Genomic DNA, 24177 nt, shown 5'->3' with positions numbered 1-24177 from the left:
TGCACTTGACAATTTGGTGAGTGGAGCAGCCGCACTGTTTAAAGTTTGGCACAAACTTTCGGTAACATCCACTCAATCCCAGGAACTGTAGTACTGCATATTTCTTTTTGTTGACGATGTGAAACATTCCACAACTACTTTCGTTATCGTATCTCATGGGGCCATTTGTCCATGTCCGATAACATGACCCAGGAACGTGACTTGGGCTTTCTCAAATTCACTTTTAGCTGGGTTTACCACCAAGCCTGCCTTCTGAAGTTGATCGCACAAGTCTGATAAATGGTTTAAATGTTCCTTCCATGAGTGACTAAAAACCACCAGATCATTAACATACACTAACACCGTTGGGTGATCCGGCAATGACCTTATTATCAGCCTCTGAAATGTGACTGGATTGTTTTTCACACCAAATGCCACAACGTTTAACTGATATAGTCCATTTGTCGTTATGAAAGCCCTGAAATTGCCTTTGTTCTCTCTGACAGAGGTCCTTGTCAGTAGCCTCTGAGCAAGTCCAACTTAGAAATGTAAGTAGCTTCTCCTACTTTTTCGTCAAAGTTCTCCAAACATGGAATTGGATATGCATCAGTCTTTGTAACGGTGTTGACTTTGTGATAGTTCCACACATGACCGTTGGGTGCCATCTGGCTTTGGCACCATGACTATATGTGAGCTCCAGTCACTGGAACTCACTTCGATTATGCCATCTTGGAGCATTCACTCTATCTCCTTCTGAACCTGTGCCAATTTTGGAGGGTCATACCTGTAAAGATGTTGCTTAATCAGAACAGCGTCTCCTGCATCTTTATCATGCACAATTATGTTTGTACTTCTCAATTTATTTCCTCATATCTCTCCATAAGATTGTGATAACTCTTTCAGGTCACTTTGCTTTTCTTGTGGAAGGTAATTCAATAATTTATCCCAGTTTTTTACAACTTTCTCGTTCAATTTGATTTGAGGAATGTCCAATTCAGAATCCTCTGAACTTGGTTCTTCCTTCTGTGCTTTAATTATTAAAACCTTCTCCTCTTGCTTTCCTTCCCTATCAAAATATCTTTTGAGCATATTCATATGACACACAATGTGAGATTTCTTTCTGTCTGGAGCCCATACCAAGTAGTTCACCTCATTACATTTGTTCCCAATTTGATATGGTACACTAACATTTGGCTTTAAAGGCTCACCTGTTACTGGAAGTAACATCAAGACCATATTCTCAATTGCAAAATTGCGAATTTGTGATTTCTGATCCACTTCCTGTCTAATTGCATTCTGTGATACTTTTCAATGCTGTCTACCCAACTCCCCTGCTCTATTTAATCGTTCCCTAAAAATTGACACATCGTTAAAATGGGTGGTCTCTGAATTCTGACTTATTAATATCTCCTTAACCAATGTTAATGGCCCTTTTTACTTCATGCCTACAAATTAATTCAAATAGACTGAATTTGTTTGATTCATTCTGTGCGTCTCTGATGACAAATAGTTCAAAAGGAATTTCCTTTTCACAATCATCTGGATAACCCTGACCTTAAACCTTCAACATGGTCTTCAGTTTTTGATGCCGTCTCTCTCATGCTCCCTGTGAATCCGAATAGTACGCAGTATATTTGAATTGCTTTATTCCCAAGTTATCCATCACCTCCTTGAATAGTTCAGTTGTGAGGTTTGATCTGTCTGGATCTCTATTGGTAGTCCGTATCTAGTAAAAACATTAAGTATTTTTTTCTACAACTCTTTTAGCTGTGATGCTGCATAATGGGATTGCCTCTGGAAATCTAGTCGACACATCCATTATTGTTAATAAATACTTATTCCCACTTTGCGTTTGACGTAGGGGCCGACGCAATTTATCAAGACTCTTCTGAAAGGTTCCTCAAATGCTGGAATATGTATTGAAATTGCAGGTCTTATTACTGCCTGTGTGACATGTTTGAGATTCTGGCAAAATTCAACTACATCTTTGTGTAGTACAGGCCAGTGAAAATATCTTTGTACTTCAGCCTGTATTGTCCTCTCCGCGAAATGATCTCCAAGTGGTAGCTCATATGCCACTCGCAGCATCCTCCTTTCTATACCCAACAGGCAAAACAATTTGGTGAATTTCTGTCCACGTCTGATCTGTTACAATATGTGGAGGAAGTGAGGATTGCAGATGCTGGAGATCAGAGGTGAAAATGTGTTGCTGGAAAAGCGCAGCAGGTCAGGCAGCATCCAAGGAGCAGGAGAATCGACGTTTCAGCTCATTATTTCCAAAACAAAACGTTGATAGCATTAAATATAACATGCTTTCCGTGATACAAGTCTTCACATTTGGACAAATACGTAGATCGGAAAGATTTAGAAGGATATGGACCAAGCGCAGAGAAATGGGGTTAGCATGGATGGACATTTTGGTCAGAATGAACTAGTTTGGGCTAAAGGGCCTGTCTCCTTGCTATAGGATTCTATGACTCTATGTTCATTTGCAGAGTTCTGTAGATCCCCCATGTTAGTTGAGAGAGAGCTACAGGTTCTGAATGAATTGTCATGGTCTCGATATGCAGTTGGTGTGTGACACTGCACTGAACGTCATGTTGTTCACAACCTGTCAGCAGCCACATTCTGACAGAGTTTGGCATTCCCACCAGCTTCTGACCTCCATACAGGACACTATCCTGTCTTCTCTGTCACAAACCAATCCTTTTTTTGCTAAAAGCTGTTCATTGGCTCAAGGAGACACTGTCCTTGATGTTTTCGGAGGGGCAATAAATGGGACAGGCTCCGATCAGTCTGGTTTTGTACTGACATGAAAAGGATTTTCAGAGGCCTTTTATTTATATGTAAACAGACGAAACTTCAGGCCAAAGTAGTTATGCTTTAGAAGTGACCTGTATAATGATTGGGGAGTGGTCAGCTCTTTTAGCTAAGCTAGCTGAGTTGAGCTGAGCTGAGCAGTTTTCAGTTGAGTCTTGAACTGGAAGTTCAACAGGTTAGAATAGTAATGGCTCTTTCAGTCGCCAAACGTTTCCTGGGTGTGAATGCAGTGACTTTGGAAATTTTACAAAAAGTGAATAAGACCAATCCGTCCATGCCGACCTGATATCCCAACCAAATCTAGTCCCACCTGCCAGAACCCGGCTGCTCCGTATGAATTCTGTTAGTGACTCATGCCCATGCACATACAGGTCCATTTCACCAAGAGCACTTCCCATCATCTCGCCTTCTCATAAATACAAAATGAGAAGGATGGTATGTTTTGCCAAATCATTTATTTGCCTTATGACACAAAGTCACACCAACAACAACACCACTATTGCCATTCGAGTTGATTGGTGATGTTGAGGAGGCGATGGCCGAGCTCTTTTATCTCCGGAATATTAATCCAAGGAATCAGGTAATGACACAGACCCCGGATCTGAACCCCACCATGTCAAATGTTGGAATTTGAATTCAATAAAATATCAGGAGTTAAGAATCAAACGAAACAATGAAACCATTGTCGAAAGTCCTAGCGCACCCTTATGCCCTTCAGGGACGGACATCTACCATCTTCACCTCGTCGGGCTTACATGTGACTCCAGACCCACAGCAATGTGGTTAACTTTAGGTTGCAGTTTGAAATGGCCAAGCCAGTCACTCAGTTATATCACTCATTTCAAAGCCTCAAAGAGATGAAACGCATGGACCTCAGCACTGACTCCTTACAAGCCCACAGACTGCAGTGGGTCAGGAAGGCAGCTCACCAACACCTTCTCAAGGACAATGGGGAAAGGGGATTAAATCCTGTCCCAGCATCCCACTATTGAATGAAGGAAGATGATCACACTCAGGGAAGAGAGAAAAATCTGCATAAATCACTTTGACCAGGGACCATGTATACCTTACATGGCCATGATTTTCAGAAGTATGGGAACAGGAGAAAAATAAATAAGATTAATCTCATTTTTAAATTTCCATCTCTGCTAATCATCAACAATCCCTTTGTTTGCTTCTTTCTCTCTATCTCTCTCTTTTTCCATCTATTCAACTCAGTCCTTCTCCCCTTCAAAACTGATGTCACAGTCACCAACTATTTCCCAACTGTGTTCAGTTCTGAACTATGGTCATTAGAATCGAATTGCCAATTATGTTTTTCTCTTGACCCGACGCTGCCAAATCTGTTCAGTTTCTCTGGCATTTTTCGTTCTTTATTGTTTCTGAACTATTGCATCATTCTTTGTTGTATTTAATCTTTAATTTTGTTATTACTTGGAATGTCTGCATCGCTGACAGGGGCAGCATTGTTCACCTTACCAAATGCCCTTTACTGTGAGGACATTCTATCAGGCAGTACAGAACCAAGCACATTGCTGTGGGTCTGATATCAGTCTTACGCCAGACCAGGTAATGATGCTAGTTTTCTTTACCAAAGGACATTAGTGAAATAGATAAACACATTGACAAAATGCTGGGGATGTTATGGTTGTTATTCGTGAAACTTGCTTTTATTTTCAATTCCTGTCATTTGAATTTACTTTCTGACATCATCTGTGGTAGCATGTGGAAGAGTGTCCTTCTCTGCAATAACCTGTGCCTCTGAATTACATTTCTTCCGACATTACTGCTCTGCAACAGTGTTCCTGTAATTAAGTTACTTTAGAGACAAGAACTAGGTTGTGATCAAAATATTTGCAACTGAAAGTGTGCTTACAGGAGAGGTGGAACCATAACATCTGAACTTTACCAAGGCATAAATAATCGTTCATTAAGTGTCAGCATTAATGCCATGATGGTGCTTGGGGATGTAATCGAGCTGGTAGTGGATAGGTTTGGTGATGGACAGAATACCGAGACGCAAATGAATTCAGGGAAAAAAGGTACTTCGGTATTCTGAACAGTCTCATTCTCAGATGCTTGTGAGGGCAGGGGTGTGGGCGGTTCTGAAATTTGTGGGGAATGAATGGAATTTGCATTTGAAACTGAAGACAATATTTTCCGTCTTTGCCAAATATAGATAAAAGAAATAGCAAAAAAGTTTGACTTGGTTAAAGAGATTAATAAATGGATAGAGATAAAGAAACTTACCAGGAACACCAACAATAGCGAGGATAGGATAGTAACCCGCCTGGATAATCATCAGTGCACCTAATATCCGATATGGTGTGTTGACCAAGACCAGGAAAAAAAGAAAAGACCCGAGGATAAACTCCTGTCCATTTTTGCAGCTTTCCAGTCTAATGTTCTCAGATTCTGATCAATTAATGGATCATTCCAGTCTATTCTCAGATGTTTATCTCTCCTTTTCCTGTCTCTGCAGCTGCTGATCCCTGTGAGTGTTGGAGTTGATGCATCTGCTGTTATAATGGCATAAAGCATTGCAAGAAGCCCCTTACCAACAGGATACCATCCCAAGGCATCATGAAACCATGAAGTCCGGCATCAATTACAGTCACCAAACAAACAGATCCAGTTAACACCTTTCAGTATGGGTCCTTCAGTTCACAAAAACAACTGGACTGGATTGATTGTTGGCATCGCTGACTATTGGTCAAATCACCAATTGCTCTCGTGAAGTTAGTTGTGAGAGAGAATAGTGGATGTTTTCTTATCCCAGGCTAGACGATTCTGCTCCGTTGTCCGCTTTCAATACTGTAACCGCCTGAATCTCCCACTATCACCACCCTCAAAAACCACAATCTAGATGTTGTTACCATGCCGATCTCTCCTCGACTAGTACAGGCACCAGCCAATATAATTACAGTGGATATATTTGCACTCCAATACACAGAAAATGTACATTTGCCTGGGCATTCCTTTAATTGATCTAATGAGGCACTTTTGTATCTCCAATACTCAATGTGCTTCAGCACTTTTTTTATATAAACTCACAAGCACTTTAACACACTTTATTGACTTCATTGTTTGAATTCAGCCCAAAGCCAAATGTAGCATGTTGTCACAAAGCCGGTCCTTTTACAAGGTTATGTTATCCTTGATTTTTCTTCTTCAGAGAAGTTCTAAACGACCTAAGACTCCAATATGTCTGAATTTTAAACGGTTCATTTGGGGTCATTTTGTTTATATCTAATCAGGCAGAACGCTTTCAAGTCTTTAAATAAAAACTTGTATAATCAAGAGGACGTGGCCAACTCTCTAGCTGGGAAGATTGGTTCAGTTTGGGGATAGTTGAGTCAGGGTGACTGTTGAAATTGGACGCTCTCCCCTTCCTTCTGTCCTTCCGATCTCATAACCTGTAAGCTTTTTGTATCAGATTTACTGTTTGTGATAAAGCATTTGTTTATTGGGATTGTTGCAAGTATTTTGGAATGACATCCTAAACTCGGGATACCCTCTCGGTTGGATATGATAAGTTAGTTGGGTATTCTAGTTTCAATTCATGTGCTTCATTCCGTAATTTGGTGAATAAAGACTGTTTGTTTAAAACTCATCAGTCTGACCAGCTAATTCACTCTGTTAATACCCACTTTCTACTAACATTCAACAAATACCAAAGTTACGTCTGGTACACCTGCTTAAAAATGTTTTGAGGGGTCGGGCCTGGTCCATAACAGTTTGGGGGGACTTTGCGGAATTAAGACAGCGAGTGGCAGGTGTTAGTGTCTCTTTGTTCGTGTGTGGGTTTGGTGAGTAAACAGAGCTTCAGATAGCAATAACTCCTACAGTCACAAAGGATGTTTTGGAGATGGGAGAATCGACCTCGGGAGTTTCACAAAATGCACGTAAGTCCAAGCTGCGGGAATTAGTAGACAAAATAGAGTTGAAGCTACCTCATAATGTGAGGAAAGATGAGATAATTGCAGCAATAGTTCAGCATTCCAATTTGCTGAGAAGTCCATTGGGGTCTGTAGAAATGACTAAACTTCAATCGCAAATAAAGCAGCTTGAGTCAGAAGCTGAAATGAAGCAGTTTGCGTTACAACTAAAATTAAAAGAGAAACAAAGAGAACGAATTGGTTTTATCCAGGAAAGAGAAAAAAAAACCGAATGGCTTTAGCAGGAGAGAAACAAAAAGAGAGAGCGTTTGAGCTTCAGAGATGGACACTGAGAGTGGAAAGTCAGCTGAAAACGATGGAGATGAAGGCTGACAGTAAGCTTAGTTTGGAACAGCATGAGGATTAGCAAACCCATCGTAGTCAAAAGCCTGGTGAGACACTTTTTAAGTATATTCACTCCTTGCCTAAATTTGATGAGTAGGATATGGAAATATTTTGCATCTCATTTGAAGAAGTGCCTAAACAATTGCAGTGGCCAGTGGCCATGTGGGTTTTGTTGATCCAAATGAAACCTGTAGCTAGAGCTAGTGAGGTATCCGCAACAATATCAGAGGAGGGACCTGGTGAGTATGAGGAGGTGAAGAAAGTGCATATGAGCTTGTGCCAGAAGCCTATAGACAACATTTCAGGAATCTTAACAGTGACCCTGGTCAAACCTATATTGAGTTTGAAAGGGTCAAAGAAAGTAATTTTGAGAAATGGATAAGAACTTTAAAAATCGAGCAAATCTATGATGCACTTAGAGAGACAGTTATTTTGGAGGAATTGAAAGATTCATTGCCTGAAGTAGTGCAAACTCTTGTGTAAGAGCAGAGAGTTAAAACAGCAAGGTTAGCAGATGAAGAGGCAGATAATGATGAATTGTTCCATAAAACATATTTTGGCTTCCAGAATCAATTTCAGTTCATGAGGGATAGAGAAATCCTCACGTGGAAATGGATATGTAGATCTCAGTGAAGTGGGCGGCACGGTGGCACAGTGGTTAGCACTGCTGCTTCACAGCGCCAGAGACCCGGGTTCAATTCCCGCCTCAGGCAACTGACTGTGTGGAGTTTGCACGTTCTCCCCGTGTCTGCGTGGGTTTCCTCCGGGTGCTCCGGGTCCAAAGATGTGCAGGTCAGGTGAATTGGCCATGCTAAATTGCCCGTAGTGTTAGGTAAGGGGTCGATGTAGATGTAGGGGTATGGGTGGGTAGGCTTCGGCGGGGTGGTGTGGACTTGTTGGGCCGAAGGGCCTGTTTCCACACTGTAAGTAATCTAATCTAATCTAATCTAATCTAATCACTTCCCACAGGGTAACAAGGAAACCCTTGAAGGTGACAAAGAAGCAAAAAAGCTCTGGTGTTTTCGTTGCAATCAATTAGGTCACAGGAAATCACTCTGTTGATGGGCTAGGGGGACAAAAACAGATGTCGGAAAACAGGATAAGCCTGGGAGTTTTATTGGAGCAGTAACAGAAAGCACATTGGAGGCTAGAAAGCTGCATCAGAATATACAAGTTGATCTGAGGTTGGTCAAGGAGGAAGTGCCAGATCTGCTTATAAAATATACCCGCAAAGGGAAAGTGTATTCACATAGGTCAGGAGTAGCAGATAAAGAGGATGCACTATTTAGAGACACAGGATCCTCTCAGTCTATGATGCTGAAAGATGTGAAGGTATGTATTTCTGAAGGACTATTTCGAGAAAAGGTACTGCTAAAGTGAATTCATGTGAGACAAAAAGCGCACATTTATGTAAAGCGGGGTTACAGTCCAGTAAAGTGGGGAGAAATTGTGGTGGGAGTATTGGACAAAGTTTCATCTCCAGGAATACGATTTGTCCTTGAAAAGTATATAGCTGATTCATCTGTAGAAGTGCTGCCTGCTCTGGTTGAAAAGCCAATGGAGTCACAGGCAACTGAAGCAAAGCAGGAGCCTTATCCTGGAATCTTTCCTGATTGTGGGACAGGAAACAGGAGAGATCATAAATGTAAAGACGAGGAAGCTGAAGTGGCATTGGCAGAGACGTTGTTTCATCAGATAGTTGAAACAAAACAAGAGTAAATATATGATTATGGAAATATGTTTAGCTCAGCTAAACTAATTGAGTTACAGCATTAAAATGAAAATTTAAAGCAGTTAGGTCCCATGGAATCCAGGGAAATTTAACCAATTGGATGCAAAATTGTCTTGAAGGTAACGGATTATTTTCCATACTGGAGGCCTGTGGCCAGTGGTGTGCTGAAAGAATCAGTGTTGAGCTTGCTGCTTTTCATCACGTATATACACAACTTGGATGTGAATATCAGAGGCATGATTAGTAAATTTACCGATAAGAGCAAAATGTGGTGCAGTGGACAGTGAGGAAGATTATCTCAGAGTACAAGAGCACACATGGAAGCGGGTGTAATTAGACATTGAACATATATCTGGATAGATACATAGATAAGAATGGTTCAGAGGTATATTGGCAAAATGCTGGCAAATGGGACGAGATCAGATTAGGATGTCTGGTCAGCATGGACAATCTGGACGAAAGTGTCTGTTTCTGTGGGGTCTGACTCATTGATTCGATAAGATGGATTAGGAAAAGTTCTAAAGGCCTTTCGAGTGGAATTTATCTTCCCCAAAAGATTGTGGTGCTGCTTTGTTTACATTTATTCAAAGATGTATTAGTTAAGTATGTGTCCATGAAGTGAGTCATGGATAATTGGATACAGATAGGAAAGTGGGGCTGAGACCACAACCTGATCAGCCACAATCTTAGTGCCTGGTGGAGAAGGCTCACAGTGTGTAATGACCCACTACTGTTCCCCAGTCCCATGTTTCTGTGTTCCATTCAGCCCCTGAAACCTGCTAGACAAGAGCACTGGGAGGCCACGTACTGCTATCACCTCGTGCACAGAAACAGAGGAAACTATTCAGTCCCTCAATACTTTCCCACACGGTTTAGGTGATTTGAAAAATTGGAAAACCCAGACTGGGTATCAAAGAGGCCCCTCATCTCTCTTTTTCAGTGATTCCCCATCCTGCAAAATGTGTTCCATTTGTTGGTCACATTATCGAACCAGGTTTACTGTGAATACAGCTCAGACACATCACCGAGAGATGGCTCAGAAAATCCTCTGGACTCCCTGACTATAACATTCAATAACCAAACTTCCAGGAAAATAACACCTGTAACTTTCCAATAATAGAATGTGAAAACGTACAAACAGAAGCAAGTCGTTCGCTCCCTACCCCCACCCCTCAAGATTACCTTGCCCTTCAGTAAGATCATGGCTGATCTTCTCTCGGTCTCAAGTCCTCTTTCATGCCTAAATATTTATAGCACTCAACTGTCTGACAGGTCAAAATCCATCTAAAGCCTCTTTAAATACTTTCGTAGAACAGAGAACATAGGACATTACAGCACAGTACAGGCCCTTCGGTCCTTGATGTTGTGCTGATCTTTTATCCTTCTCTAAGATCAGACTCATCGACATACTTTCGTGCATTATCTTTCATGTGCCTATCCAAGTATCTCTTAAATGTCCCTCAGGTATCTAACTCGACTAACATTGCTGGCAGTGCATTCCACACACCCAACACTCTCTGTGTAAAGAACCGAACTTAGACATCTCCCCGAAACCATCCTCCAATCACTTTCTGCTGGGGGAAAAGGTATCTGGCTATTCACTCTATCAATGCCTCTCATCATCTTGTACACCTGTATCCAACCATCTCTCATCCTGCTTCACTCCAATGAGAAAGGCCCTAACTCCCTCAATCTTTCTTCATAAGACCTGATCTCCAGTCCAGTCAGCATCCTGGCAAGTTCCCTCTGCATCCTCTCTAAAGCTTTCTCTTCCTTCCTAGAATGAGGTGACCAGAACTGAGCACAATATTCCAAGTGTGGTCTAGCCAAGGCGCGATAGAGCTGCAGCATAACCTCGCGGCTCTTAAACTCAATCCCCTGCTAATCAAAACTAAAGTACTATATGCCTTCTTAACAACCCCATCACAATTTGAGTAGCAAACGTAAGGGATCTATGGACATGGATCCCAAGATCCATCTGTTCCTCCACACTGCCAACAACTCTGCCTTTAACACTGTATTCTGCATTCACATTCGAGCTTGCAAAGTGAATCACTTCACACTTTTCCAGGTTGAACTCTATCTGCCACTTCTCAGCCCAGTTCTGCATCCTGTGAATGCCCCATTGCAACCGACAACAGCCCTCCACACTATGTACCACTCCACAAACCTTCGTGTCATTGGTAAACTTACTAACCCATCCTTCCGCTTCTTCATCCAAGTAATTTATAAAAATCACAACAAGCAGCGGTCCCACAACCGATCCCTGCAGGACACCACTGGTCCCTTTCAGTGATCTAGCTTCCTTAACTCTCTGTGTAAGAAAATTCCAGACAATCACGTCCTTCTGTTTGAAGAAATCACTCGCTACTTCTACACCATGACCTATTGATATGAACAAAAGAGGAAACACAGGGGCTCAGGTGAGAGAAACCTGCCCTGTACTCAAGGCAGTATTAGTCTGAGAATGGCATCAAGGAGCCTGAGCAAAATCACAAAAATGAGAATCAATTGTGATCTCTCCACTGCTCGGAGTTATTCACAGCACAAGGGAAGGTGATTATTATCAGTGGGCATCAATCATCTCAGCCATGGCGTATCTCTGCAGGAGATTCTCTGGGTATCTCCCTCAGCCCAGGCATCTCCAGTTGGCCAGTGGGCAATCCCTGCAGTGTGGAAGCAGGCCATTCAGTCCATTGAGTTCACACCGATCTGAAGTGGAGATATTCACTGAAGACTACACAATGTTCAGAAAAAAATTCAGCATTCAGATTCTGAAGCCATCTGTGACCATGTGCGACAAGACGCAAACAACATTTAAACTTGTGCTGTTAAAGTCTGGGTAACATTCACGTAACAGACAAAACGCATTTCCCTAGACAAATAAAAAGCTCATTCGGTACCTCAATCTGGGTTCACAAGAATATAGGGAAGTCATTCAGCTCATCAAAACGACTGGGCAAGAAAAGGGATAGCCCAATCAGTCCCTCCTGCCTATTCCATAGGAAGACAAGGCTCACTCCCATGCATCATTTACATGGGGTCAGAAAGAGACCATTTCATTCAGCTTCTTCGGTCACTGACACAGGAAGAGGAAGGTGTCAAAGATGCTCCAATATCACAAACAAATGGTGCATTGGCTGCAGAGATAGACTGCTATAACTTGTTCCACATTGCTAAATTACTCATAGTACATATGTGTTAATTTAAAATGGTTTTCTGGCAGTGAGAATGAAGACAACATTTTTACCCATTCACCAACGTGTTGTCCATTCCAAGAAGTTAGACCCATGGTATCTATGGAGGTCAGAAGCTGGTGGGGAATGGCCAACTGTTTCAGAATGAAGGTATTGCAGCTGCTGACAATGTAGCATTCAGTGCAGGGTCACTCAGCAACTGTACAGTAAAGTTCATTCAGAGTCTGTACTTCTCTGTCAATAGACATGGGCCTCTGCATAGGCACGGAAATGACTGGGAAACAAGCATCCAATGAGAAGGATAGAATCTTCAATCTATTCAGTTGCTTGGGACATAAAGAGTGTCCAATCATAACCATCAAGTTTCAACTTCTTATTCCCTCACAGTGCGACATATTACACACAAGTTTCTTCACTTTCTCCTCATGGTAACATCATGCCAGGGTTTAGTCTGGTGAAATCCCTTCGGACTGCATCGCTCACATTTCCAACCTGTGCACAATACCCTAAATAATCTCTAAACATAGCAATACCATTGGGAAAGATACATTTACTCAGGTACTTTAATCATTTTTGCAAGAAGAGCCACATATCATTTACTTCTTGCTGATTAAACATACTGTCAGTCATTTATGACCAAGCACATCCAGGTCTGTTTCAACAACAGCACTTCCCAACCTCTCACTATTTAATGATCATAAATGTGAATGATGATATTTGTTGTTCCCATCTGAAACATTTTATTTCTTCTGATCCTTCTGATACCCCAAAGTCTTCACTCTAGATAAAAACACAACTCTCTTCATTCTCTCGATTATCCAACTTTTAAGGCATTCAGTGTATTCCACCCCTACCTACCCAAGGGCGTGAACATTCTCTACTCACTGTATTCAACCATGTCAACGTCTGCTGAAAATGCAAATACTTCAATTCCATTGATTCTCAATTGTCGATGTCACAATGCACAACCTCCACAAAATCCAGCAGGTTCATCAAAGATCATTTCCATTTCCTGAATTTAGACTGACTCTACCAAATTATGACATTATTTTCCAATTGCCGAGTTCTCATATTCCTCACAAAAGGTTCCAATGTTTTTTTTCACAGCTGATACCAAGCTGTTTAGGTTCTGTTTGACACCTCCGTCATATTTTAAATACTTAGGTTTACAATAGCTGCTTTCCAGTCTGCAGGATCCTTTCCAAAAACAAACCAGCTTTGAAGAATAATCTATAATTCTTTTGTTTGCTCTAGTGCCACCTCCTCACTACTCTGGGATGTAGCTCATCTGATGTAGCAACGTACCGACCTTCAATTCAATGAGATTTTCTTATTAATTATTTTATTAATTCTAATTTCCTGCTGTTCCTCATTTTAACCAGTCACTCTTTTCCTAGCGATTCTGGAAGTTTGTTTCTGTACCTTCCTCAGGGAGATGGTCTCAATATATTGCACTCAGCAGACAGGTGACTTCTGTCAACCAGTGAATACATCGGAGGACTGCACTTCGGTGATGATGGATATGTTACTCACTCCTCCCCGGAAAGTTCCAGAATTAATCCAGCTAACTTCATGGTGAGCATCAGCATAGTCCCGTCACTGGTGTGAGGCTAAATGGTACACTGAAGGAGGGGACATAGCTCAGTGACCACCTCAATTTTGAAACAAACTGGTTTCATGCCTTACACCTAGTCCAGCTGAGACAAAAATCCCGGAAAATCCCAGGGAAGATAGTGCACTGTCCTGCTCCACCCTATTTATAGAGCTTCCCTTCTGTGGAGTCTCATGTCCATTTGTTTACCATGGGACCAAACTCTCTGCAAATGCAATGAAAAGAGTGGGGTTACCAGATCCAGCAGCTGACAATACAAACCTGAGATAAGCATCCACAGAAACTCCACTGATTTTCCAATGACAGGAACAAGTCAATTTCCCACACGCATGGTGCACACGTTCAGCGTTGAAATCTATTTCCACTCCGGAGTTTCTCCTCTCTTCCTGGCTGAGAAAGCCGTTGCATCCCCGCACAGTCCCACAGTAACAGTTTCTCTCTCCAAAGAAGCATTTGACAATGTAACATTACCTTTTTCTCTGTATTTCAGCAACTATAAGGGCAGCACCAGTATTGCCAATGGATTTGATCATCACACTCAGAGAAGAGAGGTAGAGGGAACCTAACTCGCTTTAAACAGGGACATATCTAAATGGGCGTGATATTCAGGAATATGGGAAATGGGGAAATGTGAAAATAACTTGCCATTTTGTTTTCCTTTCAGTTCATCATCAGCAATCCCTTTGCTCACTTTTCATTTCTTTTCCTCTCTTTTTCTGGCCATTTCTCTCTCCATTCTATTTAAACCGAGCTCCCACTCTCTCCCACCCAACCATCCCTGATTCCAGGATAAATAATATTATTTCCCAGTTTGCTTTCAGTTGTGAAGCAGGGTAACTGGACTCAAACCGTTATCTGCGTTTCTCCTGACAGAGGCTGCCATACCTGCTTAGATTCTCCAACACTTTCAGACGCCAGAGAGTTTTATTTTCAATCTCTAGCACCCACCGTTCCTTGGTTTATTTCACCTTTAATGTTGTTGTTTTCCGGGATGCCAGCATCATGGGCAAAGGCAGCATTTGTTGTCCATCACTAATTGTCCTTGAGCACGCGGCCACTTGTCAAGACAAAATGGAGCCAACAATTTTGTTGTGGATCTGAAGTCACACTGAGTTCAGACTGGGCAATAATGTTAAGTTTCTTCACCAAAGACTATCAGTGAAATAATAAAAATAAATCCTGATGGTTTCTGGTTTCCATGAGTGAAATTAGGTTTCATTCCAATTTTTGCCATTCGAATTAAGCTCTGACACCGTCCGTGGTAGGATTTTAAACACTGCCTTCGAAGCACAACCCTTTCCTCTGAATTACGTGTCAGTTACATTATCACTCTGATACAGAGTCCTTATTGCCTAGTCCGTATTCCCTAGCCCCTGCCAGAGAGAGATGGCGAGGAAATCAGTTTAGCTACCAACAACCAAAAGGATTTTGGAGAAAAAAAAATGGGAGTTTTAGGGACAATTTCATGTAAGGTCATATATTTCAGAATGCTGAAATGAAGACATTTCGACAGCAACATGAGCCAGTATTCCCAGGAATGATAGCTGAAGGGGATATTGGTGTCAGTACAGATGATGGAGAGTTTTGGATGAGCATTTGTTCTGCAACTTTGTAACTGGGTGTGGGGTCAGCAGAGTCTTCGTTTCATTGGGCTGCATCTAACAATAATTTGCTTCAGTGACAATTTTATTAATTGTGACAGAGGGATTGTCTGTACGAGGCTAAGCTAGTTTCTTGGTGCTATCTTATCAAACTCACCTCATTAATTATCCACTCAATCTCATAGCATTCCTCTCACTCAATGCCAGCCCGTTTCTTCAACCCATCATGGCTGGAGGGACTCAACATTGCACTGAAGCCCCTGGATACTCCGTGATCACTGGCATTTATCCCATCTTTCAAAGGTCAATGGGCACACTGTTGAACTTTCTCAGTTTGGAGCGATCCCGCGCATGGCAGATAAGGGGAATTAACATGACGATTTTACATCTCTCTCTCTCTCTCTCTCTCTATACATAGGTACTTATTTTATATACAATCACAATTATTAATTCTGGCTATTTCACTTTGTCTCACTTTATAGTATTCAGCCAAAAACTGCTTCTAAACACTTGTCCCGTTCTGAAATAAAATTTCTTATTTAGAACGTTTTATCCTCAACTGTTATCTTGAACGTTATTTGAAATGTACCACTTTCTTTGTTATGAAGTTTCTTTTTCACTTTATCTGTGACTGTTTCTGTCCATAACAATCACACAGTCTCCCACTTAGTTGGCTGGACGGCTGGTTTGTGATGCTGAGGGAGGCCAGCAGCGTGGGTTCAATTCCCCACACGGACAGAGGTTACCATGAAGAGGACGCTTTCTTAACAATGGGCAATATAGCATAGCCAATCTACTCTGAGCTGCCACCTTTGTACTCTGGGAGGAAACTGGAGCATTGGGAGGGAACCCATACAAATACGTGGAGAATGTTCAAATTCACCTGAGTTTGGAATTGAACCCAGCTCCTTGGTGATCTGAGGCAGCAGTGCTGACCACATATCCATCATACTCCTCAGTTAGTTCTATTAATTACTTGTAGCTGACTAATGAAATCTAACTGACTTGTTCTGATAATTGAACCTGACCCAGTCTTAGACCTTTATCTTCGGCTATATCACCAACCTGGTTACATTTAAAATTTGTTGTGAGAAGTGAAGGAGTGGGACTAGAAATTGAAACAGTGACATCCTCCAACCTCAGTCAGAACTGGAGTGAAAAGAAATTCACAAAGTGGGAATTCATTCCAGTGGGAATTCTCTTTCCCAGAAGTTTGGGAGGGCTGATTCTTTATATTATATTGAGGCTGACTTTTTCTGATTTTCCATAGACAGGTGAATCAGGGATAATGGTGCAATGAGATGAAAGTGCAGCTGGGAATGCAATGGGATGAGCCATGTCCTTATTGACTGGTGGAATAGTGTCAAAGGGCCGAATGGCCCAGTCATGTCCATCAGCCCTATGTTCTGATGTTCCATTGAGCCCTTTGGTCCTGCAGTTTCGGAGCAGACTGTGGCCACTCAGATGGTTTGGTGCAGTTTGGGAAATGTACTTGGAAATTCCAGGCTGGGTCAGGAAGTCACACCCCCCACCACCCATCCCTGTTTCCAGGCTTCCCCTCTTTGTAACTTCTGCTCCAGATGTGGGTCATGTTACAGACCCAGATTCGCAGTGAATAAAGCCCCCATACATCATACAAGGTCAACTCAGACAAATCATCTGCTCTCCCTGAATGCAACATTTTACATCATGAAAATAACCAGTTATTTTCCAAAAGCATAAATAAGAACGTAAGAAAGTGGAACAGGAGCAGGCTATTTGGCCCCTCAAACCTTCTCTGCCATTCAATAAGAACATGGCTGATCTACTCCACGGCTAACTCCACTTTCCTGCTAACCATTTGCATTCCTCAACACGCTCAAATGTCACAAACCAATCAACCCCATCTGTAAATACATTCAGTGACCCAGCTTCCACAAACTTCTGGGTTAGGAAATTCCAGCCATTCACTACCTTCTGAAAGAAGACATTTCTTTATGTCTCAATTTGAAATTGATATTGCTTTTTCTGCATCTCCATCCCTGAGTTCCAGACTCTGCCCTGGTGTGGAATCACAGTCTGAATGCTTACATTGTCAAGCCCCCTCTGTATCTTGTCCGTTTCATTAATGTCACCCTCATTCATTTAAACCACAATGAAGAATCACCTCAGCATTTTTGATTTATTCAATGATTCTACCCTTTCATCCCAGGAACCAGTCTAGTGAACCAACATTTCTGCATCAGCATGCTGACGTTACGTTTCATACACAGGAACAGTCCAATCCGTTGTACTGCTCCTTTTTTGGGAGTCATCTCCATTAAATAACAGCCTGTCTTTTGGTTGTCAGTGTCATCCACAAACTCGGATGTATGTTGCACTCAGCTCCCGCCATCAGACTATCAGTATAGATTGGAAGCAGCTCTTGCCATCGACTGGTATTTGTGGTACTCCAGTAGATACAGTTTTTTCATAATGATCAATGAAGTCTGAATCTCCGATTTCTATGTGTTTCCCAATTGTCATTCGATGCTAATGCATTATCCGTCATACTATGAGCTTCTGACTTGTGTAAGAATCTTTATTTTGTGATATCTTGTGGAAAATCTATGGAAAGCCTCATGTTTAAAGAGAGTTTAAAGGGAGTTGAAGGGTTACTGTGGATTATATCTGCCTTAAATGCTGTTGGATTCGAATCTTATCAGATCAAGTGGATCGCTTGGAGAGACAGATAGAAGCGATGAGGAATTTGCAACAGCAACAGGATGTGATGGATGACAGTTATAGGAAGGGGGGAAAGTCTCAGATACAGTCACATAGATGGATTATCTCCAGGAAGGGTAAGAGAGGTAGGCACTTTGTGGATATACCCATTTCAAACAGGTATGCTGTTTTGGAAAATGTAGCGGGTGATGGATTCTCAGGGGAACGGAGCACGAACAGTCAATTTTCTGGTATTGAGACTGGCTGTAATGCCATGAGGGTTATGTCGGCTTCCAAGATGTCAAATGTGTAAGGGGATTCTGTGGTCCGAGGTACAGACAGACGTTTCTGTGGCCAGCAGAAAAAAAACCAAAATGGTGTGTTATTTCCCTGGTGCCAGGATGAAGGATGTCTCAGAGAGAGTGCAGGGCCACCAAGAGGTCATTACCACATTGGAACCAACGATACAGGAAGGGAAAAGATTGAGATTCTGAAGGGAGATTACAGAGAGTTAGGCAGAAATTTAAAAAGGAGGTCCTCAAGGGTAGTAATATCTGGATTACTCCCAGTGATAAGAGCGAGAGGGGGCAGGAATAGGAGGATAGAGCAGATGAATGCATGGCTGAGGAGCTAGTGTATGGGAGAAGGATTCATATTTTTGGATCATTGGAATCTCTTTTGGGGTAGAAGTGACCTGTACGTGAAGGACTGATTGCACCGAAATTGGAAGGGGACTAATATACTAGCAGGGAAATTTGCTAGAACTGCTTGGGAGGATTTAAAGTTGTGTATGGTGGGGGGGGGGGTTTGGGACCCAGGGAGACAGTGAGGAAAGAGATCGATCTGAGACTGGTACAGTTGAGAACAGAAGCGAGTCAGAATGTCAGTGCAGGCAGGGACAAGGTAGGACTAACAAATTAAACTGCATTTATTTCAATGCAAGGGGCCTAACAGGAAAGGCAGATGAACTGAGGGCATGGTCAGGAACATGGGACTGGGATATCATAGCAATAACAGAAACATGGCTCAGGAATGGGCAGGACTGGCAGCTTAATGTTCCAGGATACAAATGATACAGGAACGATGGAAACGGAGGCAAGAGAGGAGGGGGAGTGGCATTTTTAATAAGAGATACCATTGCAGTTGTGCTGAGGGAGGATATTCCTGGAAATACATCCAGGGATGTTATTTGGGTGCAATTGAAAAAAAGAAAGGGATGACCACCTTATTGGAACTGTATTACAGATCCCCTAACAGTCAGAGGGAAATTGAGAAACAAACTTGGAAGGAGATCTCAGCTATCTGTAAGAATAATAGGGTAGCCATGGTAGGGGACTTTAACTTTCCAAACATCGAATGGGACTGCCATAGTGTTAAAGGTTTAGATAGAGAGGAATTTCTTCCGTGTGTACAAGACAATTTAATGATTCAGTATGTGGATGTAACTATGAGAGAAGGTGCAAAACTTGACCTACTCTTGGGAAATAAGGCAGGGCAGGTGACTGAGGTGTCAGTGGGGGAGCACTTCGGGGCCAGCGACCATAATTCCATTTGTTTTAAAATAGTGATGGAGAAGGGTAGACCAGATCTAAAAGTTGAAGTTCTAAATTGGAGAAAGACCAGTTTTGACGGTACTAGGCAAGAACTTTCGAAAGCTGATTGGAAGCAGATGTTCGCAGGTAAAGGGACGGCTGGAAAATTGGAAGCTTTCAGAAATGAGGTAACAAGAATCCAAAGAAAGTATATTCCTGTCAGGGTGAAAAGGAAGGCTGGTAGGTATAGAGAATGCTGGATGACTAAAGAAATTGAGGGTTTGGTAAAGAAAAAGTAAGAAGCATATGTCAGGTAGAGACAGGATAGATCGAGTGAATCCTCAGAAGAGTATAAAGGAAGTAGGAGTATACTTAAGAGGGAAATCAGGAAGGCAAAAAGGGGACATGAGATAGCTTTGGCAAATAGAATTAAGGAGAATGCAAAGGGTTTTTACAAATATATTAAGGACAAAGGGTAACTGGGGAGAGAATCGGACACAAAGATCAGTAAGGCAGCCACAGAAAATGGGGAAATGCTAAATGAATATTTTCATCAGCATTTACTGTGGAGAAGGTTATGGAAGATATAGATCGTAGGGAAATATTTTGCAAAATGTCCAGATTACAGGGGAGGAAGTGCTGGATGTCTTGAAACGGTTAAAGGTGGATAAATCCCCTGGACCTGATCAGGTATACCCGAGAACTCTGTGGGAAGCTAGAGAAGTGATTTCTGGGCCTCTTGCTGAGATATTTGTATCATCGATAGTCACAGGTGAGGTGCCAGAAGACTGGAGGTTGCCAAATGTTGTGCCACTGGTTAAGAAGGGCGGTAAAGACAAACCAGGGAACTATAGACCGGTGAGCCTGACCTCAATGGTGGGCAAGTTGTTGGAGGGAATCCTGAGGATGTATATGTATTTGGAAAGGCAAGGACTGATTGCATCTTGCAAAATGTCCAGATTACAGAGGAGGAAGTGCTGGATGTCTTTAAATGTTTAAAGGAGGATAAATCCCCAGGACCTGATCAGGTGTACCTGAGAACTCTGTGGGAAGCTGGAGAAATGATTGCTGGGCCTCTTACTGAGATATTTGTAAAAGTTATAGTCACAGGTGAGGTGCCAGAAGACTGGAGGTTGGCAAACGTGGTTCCACTCTTTAAGAAGGGCGTTAAAGAAAAGCCAGGGAACTATAGACCGGTGAGCCTGACCTCAGTGATCGGCACTTTGTTGGAGGTAAACCTGAGGGACAGGATGTCAATGTATTTGGAAAGGCAAGGACTGATTAGGGATAGTCAACATGGCTTTGTGCGTGGGAGATCATGTCTCACAAACTTGATTGAGTGTTTTGAAGAAGTAACAAGGAAAATTGATGGGGGCAGAGCAGGAGATGTGATCTATATGGACATCAGTAAGGCGATCGGCAAGGTTCAAACAAGGGCTACAAATGTTGGAACCCAGATTCTAGATTAGCGTGATGCTGGAAAAACACAGCAATTCAGGCAGCATCCGAAGTGCAGGAAAATCTACGTTTCGGACAAAAGCCCTTCATCAAGAGTAGAGGCAGAGTGCCTGCAGGGTGGAGAGAAAAATGAGAGGAGGATGGGGGTGGGGAGAAATTTAGTATTGAGTAAAATAGGTGAATGGGGGTGGGGATGGAGGTGATAGGTCAGGTAGGAGGGTGGGGTAAGGTAGCAAAGAGTACAATGTGTGAATTTGGGTGGGGATGATGGTGATAGGTCAGAGATGAGGGTGGAGTGGACAGGTGGAAAGAAAGATTGGCAGGTGGGACAAGTCATGGGGACAGTGCTGAGCTGGAAGTTTGGAGCTGGGGTAAGGGGGGAAGGGGAAATGAGGAAACTGGTGAAGTCCACATTAATGCCCTGGGGTTGAAGTGTTCCGAGGCAGAAGATTAGGCGTTCTTCCTCCAGGCATCAGGTAGTGAGAGAACGGCGGTGAAGGAGGCCCAATACCTCCTTGTCCTTGGCTGAGTGGGAGAGAGAGTTGAAATGTTGGGCTTCAGGGCAGTGTGGTGGATTAGTGGGGGTGCCCCAGAGAAGATCCCTAAAGCGCTCTGCTAGGAGGCGTCCACTCTCCTCAATGTAGAGGAGACCGCATCGGGAGCAACGGATACAATAAATAATATTAGTGGGTGTTCTTTTAAAATTTTGATGGATGTGGAAGGCTCCTTTGGGACCTTGGCTGGAGGTGAGGGAGGAGGTGTGAGCGCAGGTTTTTTCAATTCCTGAAGTGGCGGGGGAAGGTGCCAGGATGGGAGGGTGGGTTGTAGGGGGGCATGGACCTGACCAGGTAGTCACAAAGGGAATGGTCTTTGCAGAAGGCGGAAAGGGGTGGAGAGAGAAATATATCCCTGGTGGTGGGGTCTGTTTGGAGGTGGCGGAAATGTCGGCGGATGATTTGGTTTATGCAAAGGTTGGTAGGGTGGAAGGTGAGCACCAGGGGCGTTCTGTCCTTGTTACGGTTGGAGGGGTGGAGTCTGAGGGCGGAGATGCGAGATGTGGATGAGATGCGTTGGAGGGCATCTTTAACCACGTGGGAAGGGAAATTGCGGTCTCTAAAGAAGGAGGCTATCAGGTGTGTTCTGTGGTGGAACTAGCCATCATGGGAGCAGATACGGCGGAGGCGGAGGCATTGGGAATGCAGGATTGAATTTTTGCAGGAGGTATGTTGGGAAGAGGTGTAATCCAGGTAGCTGCAGGAATTGTTGGGTTTGTAAAAAATGTCAGTGTCAAGTCGGTCGTCATTAATGGAGATAGAAAGGTCCAGGAAGGGGAGGGAGGTGTCAGAGATGCTCCAGGCAAACTTAAGGGCAGGATGGAATGTATTGGTGAAGTTGACAAATTACTCAATCTCCTTGTGGGAGCACGAGGTGGCACCAATGCAGTCATCAATATAGCGGAGGAAGAAGTGGGAAGTGATGCCGGTGTAACTATGGAAGATGGACTTTTCTACGTAGCCAACAGAGGCAGGCATAGCTGTGGCCCATACGGGTGCCCATGGCTACCCCTTTGGTTTGGAGGAAGTGGGAGGATTCAAAGGAGAAATTGTTGAGGGTGAGGACCAGTTCAGCCAAACAAATGAGAGTGTCAGTGGAAGAGTGTTGTTCGGGACATGGGGAGAGGAAGAAACAGAGGGCTTGGAGGTCATGGTCATGGCGGATGGAGGTGTAGAGGGATTTGATATCCATGGTGAAGATGAGGCGTTGGGGGCCGGGGAAAGGGAAGTCTTAGAGGAAGTGGAGGGCGTGGGTGGTGTCTCGAACGTATGTGGGAGTTCCTGGACTAGGGGGGATAGGACAGTGTCGATGTCGGTAGAGATGTGTTCAGTGGGGCAGGAGCATGCTGAGACAATGGGTTGGCCCGGGCGGTCAGGCTTATGGATCATGGGAAGGAGGTAGAATCGGGCAGTGCGGGGTTCCTGGACTATGAGGTTCAAAGCTGTGGGTGAGAGATCTCCTGAGGTGATGAGGTTCTGTATGGTCTGAGAGATGACGGTTTGATGATGGGGTGGGGTCATGGTCGAGGGGATGGTAGGAAAAGGTGTCTTTGATATGGCGTCAGGCTTCAGCGGTGTAGAGGTCAGTGCGCCAGACTACCACTGCACCCACTTTGTCTGCTGTCTTAATGGTGAGGTCGGGATTGGAGCAGTGGGAGTGGAGGGCTGCGCATTGTGAGGGTGAGAGGTTGGAATGGGGAGGGGGTAGACAGGTTGAGACGATTAACATCCCAGTGGGAATGAAGAGGTCGAGGATGGGTAATAGGCTGGCACGGGGTGTCCAGGTAGAAGGAGCATGTTGGAGGTGGGTGAAGGGGTCCTCGGAAGGTGGGCAGGGGTCCTGATTATAAAAGTGAGCACGAAGGTGGCAGAAGAAATGTTTGACGACACGGCATGTATTAAATTCATTGATGCTTGGGCGGAGGGTGATACAGGTGAGTCCTTTGCCGTGGACTGATTTTTCATCCTCCGTGAGGAGCAGATCTGGAAGGATAGTGAAAACTCGGCAGGGCTGGGAGCTGGGACCCGGTGTGGGTGTGGAGATGGGAGAGGGGTCGGAGCGTATAACTGGAGTGGGTGTGATGGTGGGGGGAATGGGGATGGAGTCATGAACAGGGGTGGTATTCCTCTCAGGGTTCTAGGGGTTGGATGGTGACAAGGCTCCCCATGGGAGACTGATTATCAAGGTTAGATCTCACGGAATACAGGGAGTACTCGCCATTTGGATACAGAACTGGTGGTGGAGGGTTGTTTTTCCGATTTGAGACCTGTGACCAGTGGAGTGCCACAAGGATTGGTGCTGGGTCCTTTACTTTTCGTCATTTACATAAATGATTTGGATGCGAGCATAAGAGGTACAGTTAGTAAGTTTGCAAATGACACCAAAATTGCAGGTGTCGTGGACAGCAAAGAGGGTTTCCTCAGTTTCCAACTGAGTTCCAACTCAGTTTCATCCCCATTCCAACCTCTCACCCTCACAATGCGCAGCCCTCCACTCCCACTGCTCCAATCCCGACCTCACCATTAAGACAGCAGACAAAGTGGGTGCAGTGGTAGTCTGGCGCACTGACCTCTACACCGCTGAAGCCAGACACCATATCGAAGACACCTTTTCCTACCATCCCCTCGACCATGACCCCACCCCATCATCAAACCGTCATCTCCCAGACCATACAGAACCTCATCACCTCAGGAGATCTCTCACCCACAGCTTTGAACCTCATAGTC

The sequence above is a fragment of the Chiloscyllium punctatum genome, chromosome 10 (assembly GCF_047496795.1).
Source record: "Chiloscyllium punctatum isolate Juve2018m chromosome 10, sChiPun1.3, whole genome shotgun sequence".
NCBI lineage: Eukaryota > Metazoa > Chordata > Chondrichthyes > Orectolobiformes > Hemiscylliidae > Chiloscyllium > Chiloscyllium punctatum.
This window is presented reverse-complemented; position numbering follows the sequence as displayed.